Source organism: Rhineura floridana, chromosome 3 (genome assembly GCF_030035675.1).
Source record: "Rhineura floridana isolate rRhiFlo1 chromosome 3, rRhiFlo1.hap2, whole genome shotgun sequence".
NCBI lineage: Eukaryota > Metazoa > Chordata > Lepidosauria > Squamata > Rhineuridae > Rhineura > Rhineura floridana.
The window spans coordinates 139,234,974-139,252,252 of NC_084482.1; the positions used below are offsets into that span (position 1 = coordinate 139,234,974).

Below are 17,279 nucleotides of genomic sequence, written 5' to 3' on the forward strand. Positions count from 1 at the left end.
ACTGATTTTTTTTTTAAAAAAACTACAACACCTACTTGTAACGGTCTGCTAAAGGCTGCGCACCAAAGATGCACAAAACAATACAGAGCACAGAGTGAAAAGGCCATAACCCACATTTTCCTTGGTACTCCTTCAGGGTAGGACAAAAAGCCTACCATATGACCCTAGCAGCCCTTGGACTGTGCCAAGGTATTCAACAATTCATTAATCAGCTGCCCCCATCTTATCAAAGTCTAACTGTCTACAGATATCACCAATTGCTCCCATTTCTCCTCTTCTTACTTTTGACTTTGCTAGTGAAATTGTGGTGAAAAACAACATACAGAAGTATTGGGGCAGGGGTGGAGAGGCAGGCTGCTGTACTCAGCATCCCCTGAATTAAGGAGTCTGTGTGGTATAGTAGTTAGAGTGTCAGACTAGGATCTGGGAGACCAGGATCCAAATCCCCACTCCGCTGTGAAGTGCACTGGGTGATCTTGATCCAGTCACTGTCTCTCAACCTAACCTACCTCACAGGTAGTGTTGTGAGAATATAGTAGGGAGGGGAGAACCATGGATGCCATTTTTGAGCTCCTTGGAGGAAATGTGAGATATAAATGCAATAATAAATAAAAATACATTAAAAAGTGCAGGATAGTGATGCTGGGTGGGCAAGACTGGGTTTGAAACAAAGGTATGTTTTCCAGCTAGTAGCTTTCAACAGCCCTACCCATCATTCCAGATCGTCCTGTGCTTTACTGATGGATTTTCCCTGTAAATTGAACTGGAGCAGGAACAAGGGGGAAACAGAACTTTTGTGTGAGTGATGACAGTCTTACCCCTGAGCTGACAAGTCATTTGCCAAGTTATGGCTTGGTTTCTTGCGTGGAGGTTTTACTGCCTATGTTTCCCCAAACTGATCATTATGTAAATACTTAAACAGGGACTTTTCAATGTGTAGCTGGTTGACCTATTTTAACTCAAGGTTCATGCAACGTTTCCTGGATCTCATTTGCTGAAGCCAAGCTTGTGCTAGCTTGGTGCACAACTGCCTTTCCTTCACTAAACCAGAGCAGCATGAACAAACTGAATGGACATTTCTGCTCAGGGAAGCCAACCATATGTTAGTTGGGGGACTGTCTCTCCTTCCTCATTGCGTGTCAAGGAATAGGAGCTGGGAAGGCTGCCTCCAGCTTCTATGCAAATGATCAACCTCCTCTTTGGAGCTCTGCCACTATTAGCTTATTTCCTTCAGCAGGCAAGTAGAGTTCTGTTTGTGGGAACTCTGGATCTAAGTCAGGGTCAAGTTAAGAACATAAGAACATAAGAAGAGCCTGCTGGATCAGGCCAGTGGCCCATCTAGTCCAGCATCCTGTTCTCACAGTGGCCAACCAGGTGCCTGGGGGAAGCCCGCAAGCAGGACCTGAGTGCAAGAACACTCTCCCCTCCTGAGGCTTCCGGCAACTGGTTTTCAGAAGCATGCTGCCTCTGACTAGGGTGGCACAGCACAGCCATCATGGCTAGTAGCCATTGATAGCCCTGTCCTCCATGAATTTGTCTAATCTTCTTTTAAAGCCGTCCAAGCTGGTGGCCATTACTGCATCTTGTGGGAGCAAATTCCATAGTTTAACTATGCGCTGAGTAAAGAAGTACTTCCTTTTGTCTGTCCTGAATCTTCCAACATTCAGCTTCTTTGAATGTCCACAAGTTCTAGTATTATGAGAGAGGGAGAAGAACTTTTCTCTATCCACTTTCTCAATGCCATGCATAATTTTATACACTTCTATCATGTCTCCTCTGACCCGCCTTTTCTCTAAACTAAAAAGCCCCAAATGCTGCAACCTTTCCTCGTAAGGGAGTCACTCCATCCCCTTGATCATTCTGGTTGGTTCTCCCTGACCTAGTTAGTTGTTGTTATACTATGTTTCTTTTAGAAGTATATAGATTTTCTTATACTCAACATAACAAAAATGAGACAGTTAAAGAAATAAAGTTAGTATATATGAGAGAAGTCAGTTTACAGAAAATGCATTCTGGCAACACCTAAAGGAAAAAGCACAGGGCTTACATATAATGTTATTTCTTCAAGAGGTGTTACTGGAAAACTGAAGCATGCACATGAGTTTGTGGTGTCAGTAGTCTATTATTGAAATTAAAGGTGTGTCTGTGATTGCCGCAAATCTTCCTCACAAAGCAGCAGGATTGCATAAGCTCTTGGTTGACAGCATCAGCATGATTCAGCATTTCTGGACAAATTTCATTCCATTTACTTTCCGGTTAGGATGATTAAAGACTTTTCTTCCTTTCTTCCTTCCTTCCTTCCTTTCTTTATGTGGTATGAAACAGTGAATAGTAGCAGAATCAAGCTTCCAAATACTAATGATATTATTTAATGTTAGTACATATACTACTCTACAGGTAGAAGAAAGAGGGTGGGGGTTCTTCTAAAATACTGCAGAACATTTTGCATCCTTTTTGTTGAGAAAAGTTGGCACTTTCTAAAAGGAGGTTAGGGGAGGTTCTGTGTTGGACTCAAACACCCTGAGTATATTCACCTGGAAGTAAATTCCACTGAAGTCAACAGTGATATTGATACTTTGCCTTCGGAGAACCTCTGCCATTCAGCCTGTTCCCCACTTGAAATGGTTATTATAATGATTTGGTTTTCAGTGGTTGTTGTGAGAAGGTGCTTTTTGCAGTTGTACTGACATTTTAAAAGGACACCCCTTAACCATAAAAGAGGGAGAAAGGATCTTGCAGTGGTATTAAAATCTGCTTCAGAGATCCTTCTTTGGATGCTTCTCCCGTTAGGCAGGTGGCACCTGAGGACAGGGCCTTTTCCTTGGTGGACCCCCAATTGCAGAATGCTCTCCTCAGGGTTTCTCACCTTGTGCCTAGTTTGCTTAGTTTTAGGTGTCAGGCTAAGACCCTTAATAATGATGATAAAGATTATTATGCTTTTCTTGGGTCCCTTAGGACTACATTCTTTAAGACTATATCAAACATTCAAATACACAAGTGATTTGCATTTCCTAGTAATGTTTGCATTTCTTAAGTAATGTGTTCTGCTAGAATGCGCACATTCCCCCACAATGATATGTGTGAGTTCCAGACTTGTCTCACCACAGGCATCATCTATCAAGCTTGTTTAAGCAGTCAAAGTTCCTTTCATCATGAATTTTGTGTCTCTGAAACACTTTCTGCAACATTTTGGGGTTAAGGTTTACATATATCCAACTAGGGATGGCTGAGAATTTCAATTCAGTTTGCATTTCAAGCAGAATTTATCAAATTCGCACTTTCTGAAACACTATGAGAAGTGAAACACAGCCATCTTTTGAAATTTGCATTTATTAGAATTTTGGGATGCAGTTGTCAACTAAACAATATTTCTAAAAATGCATATATTATGAGAAAATGTGCACAAAATTGAATATATGAGTGAAAATAACATGTGAAAAGGCATGATGAAATGAGAAATGGCTTGCAAAAATGTGTACTTGTCAAAATTGCCTACAAAAATATGTTTATTTGGAGAAATTCGCACTAAAATGGTGGAGAATTTTCATTAGGATTTTTTAAAAAACTGTAGATTGCTGCAGAAATTCAGAAACTGAATTTAACATCAGAAAACTGAGAAACTGAGAGAACCAAAACTGACAGATCTTTCCATCCCTAATGTCAACATGTCAATCATATGCCAGTGACATAAAAAATTGATTCAAGGAAGTCATTTGACTTTCTCATATGCCCTCCCTGTATCTTATTTGATATAATTCCAGTGATACCTGACGTGTGTGTGTGTATTTGTGTTAAAGCATGCAAAAATGTCTTATTATATCTTATTATGCTGTGTTTTGTTTTCCTTTCAAAATATTCTTGTTCATGTATGTGTAGAATTTTGCACTTCTCATATAGGAGAACTTCCCATTCCAAATACTATATTGGTCTGACTACAGGCCGCATTTTCTTGTATAAAACCTGAATGTGACCTATAACTACGCTGTTCTAGGTAGAAAAGCTGTGATTTAAAAGATTTCATTTTAGGGGTGCAGCCTTTGTTTGGAGGCAGATTATATTTGGACCAATACGGTATATGTGGTTTTGTCGTTACGTTTCATCTGCACCTTCTCTTGGGACTCTGTTTGTACTTCATGAGTTGGAGGATGAATCCTAGAACTGAGAACAGGTTTCAGAGGAATGTCCTGATGGAGTTCCAGCTCAGATTAATCCCTGGTAAAACTGAATCTGTGCTATTTGTTTTTTTAAAAAATCAGTGTCGAGTAATAAAATATTTGTAGGGAATAAGAGGGAATAAGGTGAAAACAACAAGTTAAAGGCAGTGTTAGCCAAAAAGAGGCATAATATGTGCAAGAAATGGTGATTCTAATCCACGTGTTTTAGTAACTCTGAGCCAGTTTATACAATACAAGCAATTCAGCGCCAAAACTTTTCTTAGACTCCACTGCTTCAGAACCTCCCTCTAGTGCACATATAAAACTAGTCTGTCAGGGAGAAGAATTCAGCTGAGTTTTCTCCTTGACATGCTGATTTTCTACGTGCAGGGACTTTGGATATGTGGGTCGGCATTAAAACAATGCATCCCTCTATCTGCAGCTGCAAATGATGCAGCCCATACCGTGTCTTAATAAAGCTTCTGTTTGTATAAACCGAATAAGGAGGCAATGTGTCCTTTTCCTTCTTTTGCTTGCAACACAACTCTCTAAGAATATTTCCAGGCAGGAGCTTAAAACTGCAAATGGATTGCTGAGATATCACTAGTGTGTTAGCAACAGCTTTTTAAAAATAACTTACTGGATTTTTCCCAGAAAGGGAAAATTTGGATTAAATGGGTGGAAGATATGGGCTGTAATTTTTATGCCGATGACAATGTGTGGACGCTGTGAAAAAGGTATGCAAGCCCAAGGAGCACACAGATCACCATAAACACCCATCTGCAAGCACCCGAAGTCCAAATTCCATACATGGCTGTACAGTGCTAAAATGACTAAATAAATAAACCTGATACTGGCTGCTCATGAGGACAACAATACATTGTACAGTACATATTTATAAAGGTATTTGAAGAGCTGTCTCTCCCATAGTCCACTATTTTCTTCACCTTTTGTGTAAATTAGAATTCCCCATGGGAAGGGTTATTCAGGATCATGTATGTGGGAGAAAAATCTCCCACATGCCAGTTGTAACAGTGCATATTAAGAAGTTTCTTTTTGTTTGCCAATCAGGAAATTCAGTATCAGACTGTGGCACTGCCACCATGGCCAGTCTAGACTGGCATGTATGCTGACTGATGCAATATGCTGCACTCCCTAACTGAAAAATTTAAGCCATGCTACCTCATCCTGTAACTCCATATGGTGTGTGGTTTTTTTATTTTTTTATTTTTTTAACAAACCCACTTCCTCTCTTCTGTAAACAGAAGAACTCTAGAGAGTATTTGAACAAGGATATCACAGAGCTTATCAATATTATAAAGCAATTGGAACTGAATCACTGGGCAAGGACACCACTTAGCATTTTCTAGATAACCTGAGTCTGAAGGAATCCAAAGACTGTGGGCTTTAAGTTTGCTACATATGGAGATAATCCTTATGGATCAAACCAAAGATCCATGTGGCCCAGAGTTGTTGTTCTTAACAGCAACCAGCTGCATACCTCTAGGGAAGGTAGGTATGCGGAAGAATATCCAACAAAATCGAACCTGGTACTGGATCCCGACTGAATTCACTAGTTCGCTATCCCTTCGGAGCAGCACCAATCTCTTGCGGCAGGCTGCAGCTTTAATCGGCATGGATTTTGCGGCTGCGACTGCAATTGGCATGATTTTGTTTTTCAAAATCCTCCCCCATTTTATGAATTTTTTCTAATTAAGATGTTGTGTCAAGCACAGGATTTACATTTGTCCATTATATATTACGAAAAATATTTTATTATCGCAATATAATGCAACAAAATTGGCTGTATATGTCTTCAGTGTTAATTGTCAAATCATCCTGCAAATCCCTTGCGTGGGACACATTACAATGATAAGAATGACCCATGCTACCTGCCTCGCCCCATCCCCGCCCCCTTTCGTTGCTGCTATCCTGAGCTAACCAAGGGCTGTCTGTCTCACGCTCTCTCTGTGCTAAATGTGTGTGTGTGTGTCACTGTGTGACTGACAGTGACAGACAGTGTCTGAGCAGTGCGGTGCGGCGGCGCCACCATCTGCCTGCCTGCACCTCTCCCACATTCTCTCAGACTGTGTTTTTTAACTTTCTATTGCTGCCTATCGCGAGACCCTTGTTAATCTTCAATCATTGGGGCAACTCCTGGTGCCCTGTCTAAGTGTGTGAGTTTTTAAACGATTTAAATAAACCGGGAATTCATTGCTTAAACCAGATCATAAAGCAACCTAAAAATTATGCAATGTTTTCTCTGCTGCCAAAAAACTATTTGGAATGCTGTCATTTACATAAGTATCTACGTAAACAATTACATTTTGCAACCTGGACAGAATCAACAAAAAAACACTCGCAGCAGATCGAACTGGCAAGATTCAGAGAAAATGGAAACAAAAAAAGGACGGACCGGTAAAGAAACAACGGGCTATTAAAATGCATGCGGATCGGCACCATGCAGCAAACCCCATCCCTAAGGGAAGGTGACAAACAGGAATGGCTATCTACACCTAACCTTTATAGGAAACAGGCAAAAGGAATCAGATGTATAAAATGCATTCACATTTAGTGAATGAAAAGTAATGTGTGCACAAGTAAAGCTTGTCATGCAGGGGCTCAGGAGTCAACTTGTGTCACATAAAAGCGGCAAACATGGAACAAGATGGACGCCATTTGTGTTTGTCAGACTACATTTCTCCAAACTTTTCCTACTTTGGAAGGCAAGTCACAATTACTACTACTCGTTTGTTTTACTGATGTTACATATTAAAAACTAAACCTCAACTGAGACCTCATTTCAAGCAGCAGAGGCATGAAAAGGTAGTAATGATTTTCAGGGGCTTTAAACACCATTCACACTTCAGATGATATCTCAAAGGAAGGGAGAGGTTGTGCTTGCTCTTCCTAGCCATGACCTCCAGTCTTTCAGCCAAAGGTGTGAATAGAACTTACATGCATATAAGTTGCACACACATATAGGCCATCGTCACACAGCACATCCACCAGCATGGATGGAAGGAGAACTTTGGCAGTGTTCAGTTCTGCTTTTCCTGAATCTCAACTTGTTGTGTCAAATGGACCAGGGATCATGATTTATAAAAAAAAACTTCGGTCAGTTTTAAAACAAGCAAATTTAAAACCATGGTTTCTGAAGCTGTCTTGTGAAACTAAGCAGAATTTGTTATAATCAACAATCCCTGGTCCAGGCAACACAATTAATAAAATTTGGGGAAAGCAAAACTAAATGCTGCTCAAGTCCTCCTCCTGGTCACATGTGTGGCTAAGAGGGCAGTGCACAAACCTGAGGTTCACCTGAGACTCATTCCAGCTCATGACATTATCATGCTAAACCATGGTTTAGTGTGATGTGCATAGTTTAGTGTGATGTGTGACCAGGGCCGGCGCCAGAGGGTGGCCAGGTTGGGCCCTGGCCGAGGGCCCCTGTAGCCCAGAGGGGTCCCTGAAGGGCTCTCTTTAGGTTGGGAAGGTGGCACTCCATTTCCATGATCTGCGGCAGTCTTGGGTCCTGCAATCCAACCCTGCCGCAGATCACACAGAGAGAGCTTTCAGGCACGCCCCAATACAGACAGCATGGGCTTCAATAAGCCTGCACGCATGCCCCAGCTACTTCTCCTGTCAGTGTGAATGCCATGCATCCTGTGCCTCCTGTGCATGCATGCCTGCCATCACCCAAGTTGGTGATGGAGGCTTCCCTAAGGGGCTGATGGCAGGCATGCACGCACGTCATTCACACAACACAAGAGCAAGTGGGGCATGCGCATGAGTTTATTAGCCCCACGCCGCCTATATTGGGGGGCTATTGGGCTACAGCACCATGGGCCTGGGGCAGGTTGGTGCCCAAGGGCCCAGTCATGCCTGGTGCGGGCCCTGTGTGTGACCATGGCCTTGTGTACAAAGCCTTCATGCACACACTTGTACAAGCACACAAGTGCATACATTTGTATAAGTGTAATCTCTGTTCCATCTTGCTACTTAATGCATGGACAGCAGGGTTCAGACTAGCAAGAGCAGTCCCTCCCTGTGTTCACAGAGAACTTGTGAATAGCGCTATAGTCAAGATAAGGTTTTGCTGCATTGTGCCTTTTGTTTTAAAGTGTAAAATAGATTTCATTCTTTTGTGGGAGATCATTATCATCATCATCATTATTAGATTTATATCCTGCCCTTCCTCCCAACAGGAGCCCAGGGTAGCAAACAAAAGCACTAAAAACATTTTAAAACATCACAAACAGACTTTAAAATATATTAAAACAAAACATATTTAAAAACAAAGAAAAGGTTTAAAAACATATTAAAAAGCAGTTCCAGCACAGATGCAGACTGGGATAAGATCTCAACTTGAAAGGCTTGTTGAAAGAGGAAGGTCTTCAATAGGCGCTGAAAAGTTAACAGAGATGGTGCCTGTCTAATATTTAAGGGGCGGGAGTTCCACAGGGTAGGTGCCACCACACTAAAGGTCTGTTTCCTATGTTGTGCAGAACGGACCTTCTGATAAGTATCGGTAGGAGGCCCTCACCTGCAGAGCACAGTGATTGACTGGATATATAAGGTGTAAGACAAACTTTCAGGTATCCTGGTCCAAAGCTAAATAGGGCTTTGTACACCAAAATCAGAACCTTGACCTTAGCCCAGTAGCTAATAGGTAACCAGTACAATTCTTTCAGCAGCGGGTGGCATGTTGGCGATACCCTGCCCCAGTTAGCAGTCTCGTTGCCACATTCTGTACCAGTTGCAGCTTCTGGACCAACCTCAAGGGTAGCTCCACATACAGCGCATTACAATAATCCAGCCTGGAGGTTACCAGTGCATGGACAACAGTGGTCAGGCTGTCCCAGTCCAGAAACAGCTGCAACTGTCTTACCAGCTGAAGCTGGTAAAAGGCACTCCTAGCCACTGAGGTCACCTGGGCCTCTAGTGACAAAGATGGATCCAGGAGCACCCCCAGACTATGGAAATGCTCTTTCAGAGGGAGTACGACCCCATCCAAAGCAGGCAACTGACCAATTATCTGAACTCGGGAACCACCAACCCACAGTGTCTCCATCTTGCTAGGATTCAGAGTCAGTTGATTGGCTCTCATCCAGCCCACAACTGAGTCCAGGTAGCGGTCCAGGGCTTGTATGGCCTCTCATGATTCAGATGTTATAGAGAAATAGAGCTGGGTGTCATTGGCATACTGCTGACACCTCAACCCAATTCTTCTGATGACTGTTCCCAAGGGCTTCACATAGATGTTAAACAGCATGGGGGACAAGATGGTACCCTGAGGCACCCCACAGCACAACTGCCAAGGGGCCAAAATACAATCACCCCATACTATTCTCTAAAAACAACCTTGGAGATAGGATCAGAACCAATGTAAAACAGTGCCTCCAATACCGATCTCACCAAGTCGGCCCAGAAGAATACCGTGGTCAATGGTATCAAAAGCCGCTGAGAGATCAAGTAAGAATAAAATGGTCGCGCTCCCCTTCTCCTTCTCCTGATAAAGGTCATCCATCAGGACAACCAAGGCCAATTCAGTCCCATAACTAGGCCTGAACCCAGACTGGTATGGGTCAAGATAATCTGTTTCATCCAACAGTAGTTGCAATTGCGGTGCCACAACCCTCTCAATCCACTTCCCTAAGAAGCAAGCATTTGTGATCAGTCTGTAGTTGTCACAAACCAATGGGTCCAGGGTGAGCTTTTTCAGGAGCGGTCAGATCACTGCCTGTTTCAGAGCTGCTGGAATCACTACCTCCTGCAACAATGCATTGACCACACCTTGGATCCACTTGGTCAAACCCCCTCGGCAAGCTTTAATAAACCAAGAAGGGAAAGAGCTGAGGGGACATGTTGCTGGCCGCATTGTCGCAAGCATCATAATTACATTTTGTTCCACTGTGTCTGGTTTTACAAATACGTAAAATGGGCTTTTTCCTGCCTTTATCTGCTTAGCAAATCTTTTCATCTTCACACTCGAGACTTTATCAATGCCGTTGGCCTGGTGAGACAATGCAGAAAACTTTCAGCATAGAAATAGCATAAGAAAAATGAAAAACAAGAGCTTTTACCAGAACTTCTGTTGTTCCAGCTATTGGCCAACATCCTTTGACCTGCTGATGCCCATAAATGTTAACATTCTCCAAGGTAGTTTACTGAAAAATCCTGCTGCACAAGTACGGTTAGCTATGACCAATAATGTTGCCTTGCAAGAAAAGCAAACCGGATATCTGCATCATACATACCAGAAGGATAGGGAAGATTTCTTACTGAAGCAGTTAGCCAGTAAATCTAAATGCTAGTCAAATTTGTTTTGGAGAAAACTCCTGGAAAATATGTACAGTTTGGGGCAAAATCTGTAACCAGCCCAATTTTTTTTTCTCCACTTGAACAAAAACAAGCATCTCCAGATATTCATTTATTGGACAAATGTGATGCATGAACTAGGTGGTTCTCAGTAATTCCCACATTCAGGTCTATCCAAAAAGTTGTATTATGGAAATAAAGAAATGTATATCCGTTATTCAGTTGTTGAAAAGCATCCAAACATAGCTCCAGCACATTTTTTGACTCACCAAGCCTGTGATCCATGTACTGGACCTAATACTAGTAATTGCTGGTGTATTGTCCACCCTGCTGCCTGGCAGCTTCTCTGACCAAACTGACTGGTGGAGGCCGCCTCAGCTGTGGTGTTGGATGAGCGCAGCGTCTGTTTTAGAATTGCTTGTTAATATGTGTAGTTTTTTAATAATATGTTTTTAACCCTTTTTTAAAGGTGTTTTTAAAGCTTTTTTAAAAAATGTTTTTAACGTTTTGTTTTAATGTATTTTAAGGTCTGTTTTTATGATATTTTAAAGTGTTTTTAGCGTTTCTGTTTGCCACCCTGGGCTCCTGCTGGGAGGAAGGGTGGGATATAAATCAAATAATAAATAAAATAAATAAATACTGGCTTGATAATCTCCTGGCTTTGCTACCTGCCTGGGACTGCCGACACCTAAGAGACCATGAAGTATCTGCCAGATCACACAACACACTGGTAGAGAGCTAATATCAGCTTGGTGGCTCTCATGTGCAGACCTGCTCCAAATCATGCAGCGGTGAAAGATTCAGATACTTTTTCTCAAAGCAGGGCTTATGTTGTGAGGAAGTTGCATTTTTGCAATACTCAGACCACAATATTTTATTGCCAGGAAAACTGAATTTCTCCCTTGCTTTTCCTCCCCTTTCTCTTAGTTATCCATTGAGGATAAGGAAATGGAGTGTGGCTGCATGTTTCCCAAGAATGCACACAACCACTTGGTTAGACCAAAGAACAGCGATGTCCTTTTGGCGATTTGCTGACAGTGTCACAGAAATCGTCTGTGAGGATTTGTTTCTAAGTAAGCCAGTTTGAAATAAGGTTGTTACAAGAAGTTAGAATTTAAAATAAGGCTGGCACAGAAAAAACTTAACCTCAGCTGGGGAGCAGCAGCACAGGGCAGATTTGCGGATTGACCACTGCTGCTGCTCACCATGGCTATGGCAGAAAGTTGGAGGGGGGGGTCAGTTTTCTCTTTGCTTTTTTGCTGCACCAGCTCCATTCATTGGGGCTTTGAATCCCCCAGAAAGTCTCTGGCACCCAGCAGCCATCCCAAAATATCTCACTTAGGGGCTTTTGGCTGGCTTCTGCTGGTGGGAGATCTAGGGCAGCAGCTTCCCACCTGCCCCAATGTCAATCACCTGATGTAATTGTAATATCACATGATTGACACCTGTCAGGGTTGGTCCACATGATGGGAGCATAATAATTTCCCCACTGCTGGTCTAAAGAGTTAGTGTGTGGGGTTTACACCTGGCTAAGTCTCCCCCAGCATTGCCCCTCCCCTTTAGAGTGGCTAAGCCCCCCCCGGCTTTCCCCCTGAACCTTAGAGCTAGATAAGCCCCCCCCCTGCTTTCACCCTGTCCTTTTAGACCAGGAGAGTTCCTCCATAGTTTTCCATAGCTGCTCCCAGCTGCCTCCTCTCCTCCACTGCTGCAATATTTTTGGCAGTGCCACCTGTCTGTTTGACTGTGAACTGCAGCATGATGGATTCAGAGCTTACATTTAAATTTATATAGATAGACAGATAGAAGTATTGTCTGCTTTAATTTAACAGGAAAATGTTGTCTCGCTTTGAGTGGGTCCGGCAGGAGTGCTCCAACATGAACTATGCTAGTTACAGAATGTGTATACATCTTACATGTAAAGCACACTTAAAGTATATGATGTCCTCCAAAGAATCCTGGGAATTGTAGATTACATCTCACAGAGGTACAATTCCAAGCACCCTTAACAAACTATAGGTCTTTTAAGGAATTCATGTGATTTAAATGTATGATGTTTGTGCAGCAATCTTTTTAAAAGAGATGCCCAGGAACTCTCATTATCTGGTTGATTCCTAAACAATGGGCTGTACAGACAACTGAGCTACAGTGGACATCTTGCTTGGAGGGTTCTCAAAGCTTGTGACAAAATCCCAAATTAAAAAACTAAAATGTCAATGACATTGGTATTTAGGGGTTGTCACCTGGCCAGAGAAAAAACTGTTCCTATGTCTTTAGCAGCTATTCAATGGGCAGCTATGAGTAACTTTTCATGGCCTGGAGACAAACATTATCACCTGCTAATTGTTTGCATATTAAAACATAACTGCTCAGGCCAATAGAAAATTGGCAACCCTTGTAGTTCATTTAGTTTTATTTATTAAATTTATGAATTGCTTCTGACAGCAAAAAGTCCCAAAGCGATCTATTCCAGACAATAAAACACAGTGATAAACATACATAAACATAATTTAAAAGAGTAAAACCATCCAGTCATTGGTGCTGCTGAGGAATGGGAGAGAAATTCAATTCAGTTTGCATTTAAAACTGAATTTATCAAATTCACACTTTCCAGAACACTTTGAGAACAGAAACACAGGCATCCCTCAAAGTTCAAGCTTCTGAATTTTGTGATGCAGTTCTCCAACCAAACAATGATTACAAAAATGTATATATTAGAGTGAAATGTCCATAAAATGTGTATATATGCATAAATGCATTATATTAGGAGAAATTGCCTGCAAAAATGTGTACATTAGAAGAAACTACATACATAAATGTGTTTATTAGGAGAAATGGGCATTATAATGATGAAGATTTTTTTTTAAAAAAAGTTACAAACTGTTACAGAAATATGGAGAACTGAACTGAAGAGAAACTGAGAGAACTGAAATTGACAGATCCTTCCTAAGAACATAAGAAGAATCCACTAGATCAGGCCAATAGCCAATCTAGACCAACATTCTGTTCTTACAGTGTCCAACAAGATACCTGTCAGAAACCTTCGTGCAGGAACTAGTGCTTCCATCTCTCATGCTGCCCAAATGTCTAGGGGAAAATGTCTTTACCTGGCACAAAAATGACAAAATTAGTTCCAAGTGGGCCTCCCTGGAAAGAGCATGCCATTGATGAGGAGCTACTACAGAAAGGACCCCTTTTCTTGCCGCTACCCTCCAGAATTCCCTCAAAAGTGGCATGCCTTTAATTTTATTTTATCTGAAAATTCCCTCCCAAAGACTGTGCAGCCAGATTCAGAGAGGATGTGTTCCAGCTCCTGCCCATTTCTTACTGCTTTGTGTCTCCCTTTGCTCTCCACGCATCACTCCTCCACAGGGGCCACATCCAGCCCACACCCACTTCCATGCAGATCATGAAGGAGGCCCACCCCATGACCAGGATCCTCTCCCCAGTTGTTCCTCAATGGGGTATACAGCCTACTTGCTCCAGGAAGCTTCTTCTACCTTGCAAACTCCATGACAGACACTTTATACAACAGATGATGGTTGTCCTATCAGGCAACATAAAGGACGAACTGGTCCCTTTGATGACCAAGCGATGCGGTTGAGCAAAAAGGGGTTGGATGGCCCATGCAAGGGCCAGACTATTGGTCCAGGCAGCAGTCCTCCTTACTGGCTCAGTTGCGGCTGGTGTGGGACCCCTTGCTCACCTTTCCTAATGTGTGGTCAAACTGGATTTGAATCTGGGACTTCCTGAGCTGTGCCACCCAGCTAGGACTCCTTCTGTGCAATCCTTATGCTCTTGGCATATGCAACTGGTTCTTGTGGCTGGGAGGTGGGAAAAGATGGTGAGTCAGCCACAGAGACAGGTAAGCCCCATGATGAGGGGTCTGGCACAGAGCAGACAAGAAACAGAATGGTTGGGGAGCTGCTTTGTGGAGCAGTGTGGGTTTGATTCCCAGGAGTGCCATCTCTTTTGTCCCGGACATGGCATCTCTTTTTTCCCAGGCATGTGAAAGGTAAGTCTCCCTCTCTCCCTGGTGGGGCTCAAACTCCCCTTGCCTGATTCTCAGACCTGTGCTCTGTGGAGTGAGCCACCAAAGACTACTGCTGTTAGTGCTGTCTGTGGCTGCCCTTGCATCAGTGGTTGTATCTCTCCCCCAGTCCACACAGCTGGCATATATATAGAGCTGATCTTCCTGTGAATTGTCTATGCATCCCATTTTTGCAGGCACGGCAACAAAGCTCATCAAAAAGCTCTGTAGTCTGATGTCTCGGAGCATTCTAAATGTTGCCTTTCATGCATCAACCTCAAGACCTATAGACTGTGGACTAACTTCTCAAGCAATATGAAGCTGTGAATGTCCCCATGCCTGTCCTAATGCTCACTTCAGTGAGATTTGTCCTGGCAGAACACCTTTAAGAGTTAGGCTGCTGATCACAGTGGGACCCACAGAAGTTGGAATCTGTGCAATAGTTCCATCTATAAGTCAATGTCACCATTTGTACTAGCAAAACTTACAGGATGAAGAAATCGCTGTTGTTCTTAAAACACAGCAATCAAGAAGCAAGTCAGCATATTTTTGCTGAGAGCTCAACTGTCAGCCAACCAAAGCGAATTCCACTGCACCACCCACACTCATTCTCTCATCCTCCCCCTCCCCAGAGAAACCACTGTGTCTGGCTAATATAGCAATAATTATAATAAAAAACCCTACCCATTCTATGTATCTGTGGTATACCTGCCCTTCATCTGAACTGTCCATGTTACCTATATATTTCCCTCCCCCCATCATTGCAGGTCTAGAGTTATGTCCCTTTCACAGTAACTGCAGTAAAATATAGGCTAGAACAATGTAAGAGGTCTAAAACTTAAAAACTAAGGCCAGATAAAGCTTGGTAAAAATAATGAACACCATATAATTCCAACATTTCTCAAGAAAATGACAATCCATCATTTTAACTGGCCTTGAGGTCCTTGGAGGACAGCCAGGATTTAAAGGTAATTAAGATATAAATATTGGTGGCAAGACTGGACTAGGTATCATAACTAGATAAGATACCTAGCACAGACTTGCCACCGAATATATCAACTTACCTTTCAATCTTGGCTGTCCTCCAAGGACCTCAAGCCAGGGTAGTTCTTTTCCTACCTTTTTTCTTCACGACAACCCTGTGAAGAAGATTAGGCTGAAAGAGAAAGATTGTCCCAAGAGCACCAAGTGAAGCTTGGCTTTACCCACCACAGCTTGTCTGGAATGAGCTTTAATTTAGTCATCCTAATCTGTTTCATTACAACAGATTTCCATTAAAGAACTAAACTTCTGCCTGGTCCAAATGGAAAAAGGAAACAAGAGCTGGGGATTACCAGCATAGTGATAATGAGCAATTTCATCATCACTACTCCACATCATTGGTGGTCGAATGTTTAGGAAGACCTACCTGTGTTGTTGGATGAAGAAGTACAGGGAAACAACACAGGTAAGATTTCCTAAACATTTGACAAGAGGTAGATGAGGGGGTATGTGATCTCTGAGTGGCTACTGATATAACTGACTGGTACCTTTCGGGATAGCTTTGTAGGATTGGGATCAGAGGGACTGTTTTGCAGCACTTCACTTCTATCTCTTAGGAACTTTTCAGAAGGTTATCCTAAGTGGTCACTTGGGGGACTCACAGTAGTCTTTTCTGTGACACCCCCCATGCTTTTCAATATCCACATGAACCCACTTGAGGGGGTTGTCTGGAGTTTAGGAATGGGCCAAAGTGATGATTTCATTCCTATGTGTTATTGAAGGTAGGGACTTGGGCTGGGGCTGCCATTTTTTATGGCAGACACATTGAACAGCTAGTTCCACCCTTAGCTCTATGAAGACAAAGAAAAAACATGTTTGAGATTTTGCTGAGATTTGGTTTTACTAAACATTTTAGCAATTCATGAAGCCCCTTTCTCCCTTGTAATTTTGTTGCTGTAAGCAAAAATTAATTTCAGAAACATGGTTTTGTAACTTAGTGAAAAGCCCTGAGCAATTTCTATATGATATGTAAACAAGAAAACAAAATCAGCATCAGTGTTGCAAAATTCGTTGCTATCTCCAGCAGTTTTCATCAAAATAGTGCCAACATTGCACACTGTATTGGTACATCTTGTAGTCTAAAATAAGGTTCCTAAGAGCCAGTGCCAACATTGCAAAAATGTGCTGTTTCACAGACAAAACATGCAACATGTCTGTAAAGATACTATTAAACAGGCACCAATTTTATTTTTCATAAACAATAATAATTATACTACATGAAACTTATTGTTCATATAATGGATATTGAAAACTTTGCATGTTTGTTTATTCCTTTCCCTAATGCCAGTATACCAAAAATGACCTGTTTAAAGTTGCGTTTCCAGTATCCGTACTTAAATTCCATTTACGGTGCAATCCTACACATATTTACTCAGAAGTAACTCGATAGGGCTTATTCCCAAGAAAGTATGTATAGGATTAGAGCCTTAATTATATGCCATTTCCAGGATTTGGTTTCTTTTGGTTTTCTTGGAATTTCATGATGTCTTCATGATTGTTCTGTGCAATTGCCACTCTTTATTATGTGCAAGAGACTCCAGAACAATTAGAACCAACAGCTTCTCTGCCCCTTCCCATGACACCCTGATCAATAGAAAATGGGTTTTCAGGGAAACCATTCCCCCATTTTCTTCTCAAAGCTGCATACACGAAGGTAGTTTGTATAGATTTTTGTTTCTCAAGCACAATTAGAAGATAAGATCCATAAGCATGCACTTGTGCTGTATTTAAAGAAGCAT

The 17,279-nt window shown here is 42.1% G+C and overlaps 1 long non-coding RNA gene across 1 annotated transcript in view; it reads right to left on the bottom strand.

Annotated features, from left to right (window-relative positions):
- LOC133382310 (uncharacterized) overlaps positions 1-17,279 on the bottom strand; it is a 55,887-nt gene that overhangs the window by 10,643 nt on the left and 27,965 nt on the right. The window lies entirely within an intron of this gene.